The sequence below is a fragment of the Protomyctophum bolini genome, assembly GCF_963924005.1.
Source record: "Protomyctophum bolini genome assembly, chromosome: 22".
NCBI classification, from domain to species: Eukaryota; Metazoa; Chordata; class Actinopteri; order Myctophiformes; family Myctophidae; genus Protomyctophum; species Protomyctophum bolini.
This window is the reverse complement of record NC_137883.1, coordinates 30,763,898-30,776,423: the sequence shown is the minus strand read 5'-3', so window position 1 is coordinate 30,776,423 and position 12,526 is coordinate 30,763,898.

Below are 12,526 nucleotides of genomic sequence, written 5' to 3'. Positions count from 1 at the left end.
GTGTGTGTGTGTGTGTGCGCGCTGACAGAAGAACAGAGAAACTTTACTCGGGAGAGAGAGGAGAAAGTCAAAGTGAGAGGAGCGTTTAATTTTATTTTATTTTATTTTACCGACATGTGGAGACGACCGAGCTGAGCGGAGAGGTAAGAACGCCTTTAATCACGTCGTTTTCAACCTCTTTCACATCAAGGTCCATTATTATCTATTCAGCCTTTGAGCCACGGAACCACCGTTTGACGACATTAAGGGCCGATTCATACTCCTGTTTGAGCCACAGAACCACCGTTTGACGACATTAAAGGGCCGATTCATACTCCTGTTTGAGCCACGGAACCACCGTTTGACGACATTAAAGGGCCGATTCATACTCCTGTTTGAGCCACAGAACCACCGTTTGACGACATTAAAGGGCCGATTCATACTCCTGTTTGAGCCACAGAACCACCGTTTGACGACATTAAAGGGCCGATTCATACTCTTGTTTGAGCCACGGAACCACCGTTTGACGACATTAAAAAGGGCCGATTCATACTCTTGTTTGAGCCACGGAACCACCGTTTGACGACATTAAAGGGCCGATTCATACTCTTGTTTGAGCCACGGAACCACCGTTTGACGACATTAAAAAGGGCCGATTCATACTCTTGTTTGAGCCACGGAACCACCGTTTGATGACATTAAAGGGCCGATTCATACTCCTGTTTGAGCCACAGAACCACCGTTTGACGACATTAAAGGGCCGATTCATACTCCTGTTTGAGCCACGGAACCACCGTTTGATGACATTAAAGGGCCGATTCATACTCCTGTTTGAGCCACAGAACCACCGTTTGACGACATTAAAGGGCCGATTCATACTCCTGTTTCGGCGCTGTAGTGCCGAAATGATTTCGGCTCGTCAGAAATTATTCAGTAGCACCGAAGAGACGACTTTAGGACGGTACCCCCCCCCCCCCCACCCCCCCGAACCTCAAATGACGTCACATTGTATAGGCTCTATTGTCTACAGACTCAAAACGACTTTTATTGGGCTCTAAAGAAGTATGAATGGTGTCTAAGTCTGAGGTTATCTGAACCGCCTGGGCACGGACGGCGTGCCACGGGTTCGACTCCCGAGCCCCGACGACCTTCGTCATTCCCCCTTTCCTGTCGAACTACAGTAATCTGTCAATAAAGGCAAAAAGCCCTAAAATAATTACTTAAAACAAAAGACTGATGTTAGGGTTATAGCGACCTACGTGGCAGATTAAGACTGAGGTTGGGGTTATAGTGACCTATGTGGCTGGTTAAGACTGAGGTTAGGGTTATAGCGACCTACGTGGCAGATTAAGACTGAGGTTGGGGTTATAGTGACCTATGTGGCTGGTTAAGACTGAGGTTAGGGTTATAGTGACCTACGTGGTTAAGACTGAGGTTGGGGTTATAGTGACCTATGTGGCCGGTTAAGACTGAGGTTGGGGTTATAGTGACCTACGTGGTTAAGACTGAGGTTGGGGTTATAGTGACCTATGTGGCCGGTTAAGACTGAGGTTGGGGTTATAGTGACCTACGTGGCTGGTTAAGACTGAGGTTAGGGTTATAGTAGTCTCTCAAGACAGACTGTTGCCTCGCGTCAACTAGTCTGTCGGCAAGCAGTAGAAAGAAACGTATCACTGGCCTACAAGTATGGACGCTGTAGTTCAGGAAGTCAGCCGCGCAATCACCCAATCACATTTAGTGGGCGGGATTTACATGTGTGTGCGGCTAGGAAATTTCGTCCCACTGGAAGCAAACCTATACACGCTTCTTATTATTGAACATGGCTTCCTCTGGTCAACAAACAACACCAAACAACCGGCTAACCGGTTAGCCGACCGTTAAAAAACATCCGGATATTTTTATCAGCTTTAACGATTAATTTGCATAATAATAAATACGTGTTCTGATCTTAAATCCCTTTATTTTAGATCGTTTTTAGTAATAGTACAACATAAACATTACAGAGACTGTACTTGTCACTGTACAATACTTTAAAACAGTTGTCATGTTGCACACATGCCTAAAATTGTTCTTATTTGCGCCGCCCAGCTTGTCACACTCCAGGCTGCATGAACAGCGCTCTGGCTCGGTTTTCTGCCCCCTCAATGTCCCAAAGTTCTCTGTTCACTAGTACTTCTGGCTAGTTGGCTACAAGGGTAGCTTTGCGGACTTGCGGTAGTCGAAATGTAAGCGAGTGACAGCGAGACGAGATGAACACATGTCAACCGTATAAATGCAGAGACCTACTTGGCATTATTAATTCCATTATTGGCCATTTGGCCTGGAGGGAGAACGTTTACAGCCGCTGCCGCTTCCTCCTCTTATCCGTCTCCCCACACTGGCACGGCTTACGGCTATCAAGTTAGCCATGTGCTATCGATGTTTGAGGGTTTTCTCGTCAGCGAAAAGTCAACAAACGGAACACGGTGACATGCTTGCTGATCTTCCTTAATAATAATAAAAGGCTTAGCCCATGCGTCCAGTGGCTTTATAGGTATAAGTTGCTCAGATCTGGACTGGATTTATTTATGTTTTGGACTAGAACCGGCGGACCTCTGTAGGACTACTGTAGACGCGCAGATGCGATGTTTATTGATGATTAAGCCTACAACAATTTATTTATATTGTTAAATGTTGCTTTTTTGTTTGTCTTTTAAAAAAGGAGCATAAATAAATGTATACCATTCGTCTACCAACTTTAATTATGTAGCCTATACATGCATATTACATTTTGGGTAGCCTATTAAAAAAAAGAAAAAAATCAACCACTATCCGTTAATGACCCGGTTAATCCTGTCGGCTAACCGGTTGGGAAACTATCCGTTACTGACATCCCTACTTGATATACGAGGCTTTTTCCAAAACCAGTAGGTAAACATAATAAAACATCTCGTCGATCGATTAAATATTTCAAACAAATGTGCTGAAGCGGTTTGATATGTTCAACATTGTGTAGAACAGCAACTCTCCTTAGCACACTAGCAAAAATGTCCTCCTCCGTTACATCCATGTTTTGTTCCGCAAAGGAATGGTTGAAAGTAGGAATGAAAACAGTGCGGCACAGCGGTAGTAGTGGAACTCGGCGGAAAAGCAAGGGCCTTTTCCGGTTGATCGAAATTCTAAACAGACGTTGCCCCCAGAGTCTAATTTCGAGGAACAACAGCGGAGGCGCTGTTTTCCCGAATATTTGACGATGGGATTCTCAGATTGGGGTTATAGTGACCTACGTGGCCGGTTAAGACTGAGGTTGGGGTTATAGTGACCTACGTGGCCGGTTAAGACTGAGGTTGGGGTTATAGTGACCTACGTGGTCGGTTAAGACTGAGGTTGGGGTTATAGTGACCTACGTGGCCGGTTAAGACTGAGGTTGGGGTTATAGTGACCTACGTGGCCGGTTAAGACTGAGGTTGGGGTTATAGTGACCTATGTGGCCGGTTAAGACTGAGGTTGGGGTTATAGTGACCTACGTGGCTGGTTAAAACTGAGGTTAGGGTTATAGTGACCTACGTGGCCGGTTAAAACTGAGGTTAGGGTTATAGTGACCTACGTGGCCGGTTAAGACTGAGGTCAGGGTTATAGCGACCTACGTGGCCGGTTAAGACTGAGGTTAGGGTTATAGTGACCTACGTGGCCCGTCTAGAGACTTCTGCAGGCTTGGCTTCAGGGTCCTAAAGGGGAACAGACTCATATCAACCATGTGTTCCTTCCTTTCTACAGAAGGAGATGTTGGAGCTGCTAGCCGAGCGCCACAGCCCGCGCCGCGCGGACGAGCAGAGAGCCGGCGTCAGCACGTTGCCCCTCCCACAGACCAAGACGTCCTCCCTACAGACCCCGCCTCCTGCTGCTCCGCGTGGGACATCCTCCCTACAGACCCCGCCTCCTGCTCCTCCGCGAGGGACGTCCTCCCTACAGACCCCGCCTCCTGCTCCTCCACGTGGGACGTCCTCCCTACAGACCCCGCCTCCTGCTTCTCCGCGAGGGACGTCCTCCCTACAGACCCCGCCTCCTCCTCCGCGTGGAACACGTTGCCCCGCCCCCGAGGAGGAGGAGCCTAACCCTCCTCAGCCGCCCAGCCAGGACTTCTACGACATGGTCATCCGCTACCAGGTAACTGCACTGCACTACACTACCTACAATGAACCTGTGCAGCACACTACACTACCCAGTGTGCAACAGTACACTGAACGACACTACCCTACCCACAATGCACCTGTACAGTACACTACACTACCCACAATGCACCTGTACAGTACACTACACTACCCAGTGTGCAACAGTACACTAAACTACACTACACTACCCACAATGCACCTGTACAATACACTACCCACAATGCACCTGTCGTCCTCTTAGCATAGAATAGATCTCCCCTCATAGAATCACACAGCATAGAATAGATCTCCCCTCATAGAATCACACAGCATAGAATAGATCTCCCCTCATAGAATCACACAGCATAGAATAGATCTCCCCTCATAGAATCACACAGCATAGAATAGATGAGAGCAACGGTATAGAATTGGGCTCATGTCTAATGCTGTGTTTAAACAGAGACTCTGTGCTGTTATTGTAAAATAGATCATGAAGTGACAAATAATGTGAAAGTCCCTGTGTGTGTGTGTGTGTGTGTGTGTGTGTGTGTGTGTGTGTGTGTGTGTGTGTGCTGTGCGTGCATGTGTGCGTGCGTGTACGTGTGTGTGTGTGTGTGTGTGTGTGCGTGTGTGTGTGTGTGTGTGTGTGTGTGTGCGTGTGTGTGCGTGTGTGTGTGTGTGTGTGTGCGTGTGTGTGTGTTGTGCAGTCTTCCAGGATTGAAGAGCAGAGATGTTCTCTTCCAGAAAATGAAGATGAAGATGATGAAGAATCTCAGGAAGATTTCTTCTGTCTGGTTCAGAGAGTTCAGGCCAGACGAATCAACCAGCAGAGAGCAACACCACTCACACACACACCACACAGCACGCACTGACACACACACACACACACTCACACCACACAGCACGCACTGACACACACACACACACACACGCACACACACACACACACACACACACACACACACCACACAGCACGCACTGACACACACACACTCACACCACACAGCACGCACTGACACACACACACACACACACACACACACACACCACATAGCACGCACTGACACACACACACACACACCACATAGCACGCACTGACACACACACACACACACACCACATACACACACACACCACATAGCACGCACTGACACACACACACACACACACACACACACACACCACATAGCACGCACTGACACACACACACACACACACACACACACACACCACACAGCACGCACTGACACACACACACACCACATAGCACGCACTGACACACACACACACCACATAGCACGCACTGACACGCACGCACACACACACACACACCACATAGCACGCACTGACACGCACGCACACACACACACACACACACACCACATAGCACGCATGCACACACACACACAGCACGCACGCACTGACACACACACACACACACACTCACACCACACAGCACGCACTGACACACACACACACACACACACCACATAGCACGCACTGACACACACACACACACACACACCACATAGCACGCACTGACACACACACACACACACACACCACATAGCACGCACTGACACACACACACACACACACACACACACACACACACACCACACAGCACGCACTGACACACACACACACCACATAGCACGCACTGACACACACACACACACCACATAGCACGCACTGACACGCACGCACACACACACACACACCACATAGCACGCACTGACACGCACGCACACACACACCACATAGCACGCATGCACACACACACACAGCACGCACTGACACGCACGCACACACACACACACACACACACCACATAGCACGCACTGACACGCACGCACACACACACACCACATTGCACGCACTGACACGCACGCACACACACACACACACACACACACACCACATTGCACGCACTGACACGCACGCACACACACACACACACACACACACACACACCACATAGCACGCACTGACACGCACACACTCACACACACACCACATAGCACGCACTGACACGCACACAAACACACCACATAGCACGCACTGACACGCACACACACACACACCACATATCACGCACTGACACGCACACACACACACACCACATAGCACGCACTGACACGCACGCACACACACACACACACACACACACACCACATAGCACGCACACACACACACACACACACACACACACACACACACACACACACACACACACACACACACACACACACACACACACACACACACACACACACACAGTAGTGTAGTTTCTGTAATCGCCATGGTAACCCGTAGTGGAGTGTACAGCCTTTATTTACAATAAAGTTATTTGAATCGGCGACATTTTGTTTTCTTTGACGTGTTGTTGTTGTGTTCAACAAGACTGCAATGATGGGGGGGGGTCTTGTAGATCTGCTATTAGTAAAGCCCTAACACACCAGACGATGGGACATTAATCTGTACGACGTATCGGACTAACACACCAGACGATGGGACATTAATCTGTACGACGTATCGGACTAACACACCAGACGATGGGACATTAATCTGTACGACGTATCGGACTAACACACCAGACGATGGGACGTTAACCGGTACGACGTATCGGACTAACACACCAGACGATGGGACGTTAATCTGTACGACGTATCGGACTAACACACCAGACGATGGGACGTTAATCTGTACGACGTATCGGACTAACACACCAGACGATGGGACATTAATCTGTACGACGTATCGGACTAACACACCAGACAATGGGACATTAATCGGTACGACGTATCGGACTAACACACCAGACGATGGGACGTTAATCTGTACGACGTATCGGACTAACACACCAGACGATGGGACGTTAATCTGTACGACGTATCGGACTAACACACCAGACGATGGGACATTAATCTGTACGACGTATCGGACTAACACACCAGACGATGGGACATTAATCTGTACGACGTATCGGACTAACACACCAGACGATGGGACATTAATCTGTACGACGTATCGGACTAACACACCAGACGATGGGACATTAATCTGTACGACGTATCGGACTAACACATTAGACGATGGGACATTAATCTGTACGACGTATCGGACTAACACACCAGACGATGGGACATTAATCGGTACGACGTATCGGACTAACACATCAGACGATGGGACATTAATCTGTACGACGTATCGGACTAACACACCAGACGATGGGACATTAATCGGTACGACGTATCGGACTAACACACCAGACGATGGGACATTAATCTGTACGACGTATCGGACTAACACACCAGACGATGGGACGTTAATCTGTACGACGTATCGGACTAACACACCAGACGATGGGACATTAATCGGTACGACGTATCGGACTAACACACCAGACGATGGGACGTTAATCTGTACGACGTATCGGACTAACACACCAGACGATGGGACGTTAATCTGTACGACCGTATCGGACTAACACACCAGACGATGGGACGTTAATCTGTACGACCGTATCGGACTAACACACCAGACGATGGGACATTAATCTGTACGACGTATCGGACTAACACACCAGACGATGGGACGTTAATCTGTACGACGTATCGGACTAACACACCAGACGATGGGACATTAATCTGTACGACGTATCGGACTAACACACCAGACGATGGGACGTTAACCGGTACGACGTATCGGACTAACACACCAGACGATGGGACGTTAATCTGTACGACGTATCGGACTAACACACCAGACGATGGGACGTTAATCTGTACGACGTATCGGACTAACACACCAGACGATGGGACATTAATCTGTACGACGTATCGGACTAACACACCAGACAATGGGACATTAATCGGTACGACGTATCGGACTAACACACCAGACGATGGGACGTTAATCTGTACGACGTATCGGACTAACACACCAGACGATGGGACGTTAATCTGTACGACGTATCGGACTAACACACCAGACGATGGGACATTATTTGGTACGACGGTATCGGACGATTCTAGTTGTTTTTAGATGAATCGGCTTCGGTTCCATTAATCAATCACAGACCGATTCATTAATCGGTCTGTCTTTACAATTTAGGCGTTTATCAGACGCTCTTGATCCAGAGCGACTTACATTTTAAGCAAAAACAAAAGCATGTCATACATCACATGTATAAAAAGTATAGTTATCGTGAATCATGTATAAACTAAGAACGTAAGTATCTATTGTCAACTATACATACTATACTATATATTATGCAATATATGTGTACTATACAGATAAACAAGGCCAAAGTAACAGCTTGAACAGATCTACAAGCTCACAATATTAAATATAAAGGTATTAAAGTTCAATCTGACTCACTTTTAGTGCAGATATACACACTGTTACGTATGTATTTTTCAGAATGGACGAAATTATTATAATTTCTTCAATACAGAATGAGATCATATCGACATCGGTAATATCGGTTATCCTGCAGCCATAACAGCGATTCATTACCGTTTGGACCCTTTGGTGTGCTCAGGGCTTTAGTCTAGAATGGGCAGGGGTGAGGTGGGTCCGGGGAGGGAGGTGAAGTTCTAGCCTGTTTTGGGAAGTCTGGAGCCTGGGGAGAGAGGGAGAGAGAGAGAGAGAGAGAGAGAGAGAGAGAGAGAGAGAGAGAGAGAGAGAGAGAGAGAGAGAGAGAGAGAGAGAGAGAGAGAGAGAGAGAGAGAGAGAGAGAGATCTCTACTGTGGTACTATACATATAGAGGGCAGTGGTCATAATTAAAATGTGTTTTTATTTATTTCCAAGGCATAATTCCTACAACAGAGTAAACATGAACAGGGAAGAATTATAGCTATTTAATGTTTAATGTTAAAAACATATAGCATTCAGAACTCAACTACAGGACAAAATTATTTGTATTTTGCACATTTCTTGACATTAACATTACAAATGGACTGGATGTCATTATTAACATTACATTATTAACATTTTATTATTAACATTACAAATGGACTGGATGTCATTATTAACATTACATTATTAACATTTTATTATTAACATTACAAATGGACTGGATGTCATTATTAACATTACATTATTAACATTTTATTATTAACATTACAAATGGACTGGATGTCATTATTAACATTACATTATTAACATTTTATTATTAACATTACAAATGGACTGGATGTCATTATTAACATTACATTATTAACATTTTATTATTAACATTACAAATGGACTGGATGTCATTATTAACATTACATTATTAACATTTTATTATTAACATTACAAATGGACTGGATGTCATTATTAACATTACATTATTAACATTTTATTATTAACATTACAAATGGACTGGATGTCATTATTAACATTACATTATTAACATTTTATTATTAACATTACAAATGGACTGGATGTCATTATTAACATTACATTATTAACATTACATTATTAACATTACATTATTAACATTACAAATGGACTGGATGTCATTATTAACATTACATTATTAACATTACATTATTAACATTACAAATGGACTGGATGTCATTATTATGGCACAATATAGCACAACTATATAGTTTGAGTCATTATTTCTGTCATCTGAAATATCGTACTTTTAGATTATATTCAGTCGACTAAAATAGCCTACCATGTGATTCTGGTCGACTAAATGCAGTCCTTCATGGACATTTAAGAAACGTATATAGAAAAGTATGTTTTTTTTTCACGAAACCGTCATGATTCAGAAAGATGACATTTGTAGAACGCTTCACACATTGCCAATGACGGAGATCTCCGTCATGTGCTTTTTTTTGGGGGGGGGGGGGGTTCCAAGTGGCCTATAGCAGAATACGTGGTTCCCAAAGTGGGGTCCGGGGACCACCAGGGGTCCTTGAGGGAGTTCCAGGGGGTCCCCACAGCTAAATGATAGTTTGGAACCAAATGGACCCTTATGGGTCTGTAACTCTGAGAGTGTACAAATGGAACCAAATGGACCCTTATGGGTCTGTAGCCCTGAGAGTGTACAAATGGAACCAAACGGACCCTTATGGGTCTGTAGCTCTGAGAGTGTACAAATGGAACCAAATGGACCCTTATGGGTCTGTAACTCAGAGAGTGTACAAATGGAACCAAATGGACCCTTATGGGTCTGTAGCTCTGAGAGTGTACAAATGGATCCAAATGGACCCTTATGGGTCTGTAATTCAGTACAAATGGACCCTTATGGGTCTGTAATTCAGTACAAATGGACCCTTATGGGTCTGTAATTCAGTACAAATGAACCCTTATGGGTCTGTAATTCAGTACAAATGGATCCAAATGAACCCTTATGGGTCTGTAATTCAGTACAAATGGATCCAAATGAACCCTTATGGGTCTGTAATTCAGTACAAATGGATCCAAATGGACCCTTATGGGTCTGTAATTCAGTACAAATGGATCCAAATGAACCCTTATGGGTCTGTAATTCAGTACAAATGGATCCAAATGGACCCTTATGGGTCTGTAATTCAGTACAAATGGATCCAAATGGACCCTTATGGGTCTGTAATTCAGTACAAATGGATCCAAATGGACCCTTATGGGTCTGTAATTCAGTACAAATGGATCCAAATGGACCCTTATGGGTCTGTAATTCAGTACAAATGGAACCAAATGGACCCTTATGGGTCTGTAATTCAGTACAAATGGATCCAAATGGACCCTTATGGGTCTGTAATTCAGTACAAATCGTCTGAGGGGGCGGGCCCAGTTAAATAGTTCAGTTATGCGAGAGAGACTCGGAGTAGAGTCGCTGCTCCTTCGCCTGGAAAGGAGCCAGCTTCGGTGGTTCGGGCATCTGGTTAGGATGCCTCTCGGGCGCCTCCCTAGGGAGGTCCTCGACGCACGTCCCACTGGGAGGAGACCCCGGGGCAGACCAAGGACCACGTCCCACTGGGAGGAGACCCCCGGGGCAGACCAAGGATCACGTCCCACTGGGAGGAGACCCCCGGGGCAGACCAAGGATCACGTCCCACTGGGAGGAGACCCCCGGGGGGCAGACCAAGGATCACGTCCCACTGGGAGGAGACCCCGGGGGGCAGACCAAGGATCACGTCCCATTGGGAGGAGACCCCGGGGCAGACCAAGGACCACGTCCCACTGGGAGGAGACCCCGGGGCAGACCAAGGACCACGTCCCACTGGGAGGAGACCCCGGGGCAGACCAAGGATCACGTCCCACTGGGAGGAGACCCCCGGGGCAGACCAAGGACCACGTCCCACTGGGAGGAGACCCCCGGGGAAGACCAAGGACCACGTCCCACTGGGAGGAGACCCCAGGGGGCAGACCAAGGACCAGATGGATTATATCTCCAGGAGATGGAAGTCTGGAGCTCTCTGGTGGAGCCGTTGCCCCCGCGACCCGTCTACGGATAAGCGGCCAAAGACGGACGCGGTCACCAGATCACGGCGGCGGCCGTCGCCAGCACGGACAGCGTCAGAGGGCAAAGGTGAAAGGTCGCGGGGGCGGAGTCAGACTGATCGTCGTCGTCGCGGCAACCTCCGACCTCGTTCAGACACAGCCGCTGCTCGCAGAGAACACCTGCAGGGCGAACGGACCAATCACATCGTCAGGACATGGTCACGTGACCTCAACGTGACCCGAGTGGTGTAAACGGTGTTGTTTTCTGGCAGCCAACATTTAGATTTTAGTTTTAGTCTTTTGAATAGTTTTCATTTAGTTTTAGTCACATTTTAGTCACACCCGGAATGTTGTCGTGTTAGTCTAGTTTTAGTCGACTAAATCTACGGTTGATTTAGTCGACTGAAATGTATTTTGGCGGACGTTGATGCCGTCGTAATGACTGTTTTTAACCCATTCTGACCGGGAACCCGTGTTGGTGTTAGCATCATGTCGTGCTTTAGCTATTGAAAAATAGCAGATCTACAAGCTCATAGCGCGCCACCGAGTGGCGCGATACGAGCTTGTAGGTCTGCTATTTTTGAAAAATTCGAAGAACGACTGACATTTTTAGAATCTGATCTCAGGTCAGAATGGGTTCATCAGACCAGTGTGTGTCCAGTGGAAACCTCGTATGAATCTGATCTCAGGTCAGAATGGGCTAAAAGCTAAAAGCTTGCGACGCGTTGTGAGCTTGTAGATCATCTATTTTCAGTGTCACATGACTTATACTGGATCTCTCTCCACTAGTCCCTTCATCACATTTTCTTTTTTTTTCTTTACATTTTTATCCCACGATTTTGTAACCCAGTTTTTCTTTTCACCCAGTGGCCAATTATCTAATGTAATCCTGGGCGCTACACTTCCTCTGCCAACCTGGGGGGGGGGGGGGGGGGGCAGCGGACTGACCTCATGCCGCCTCCTATGCATGAGGAGTCCAAGCTGCTTCTTT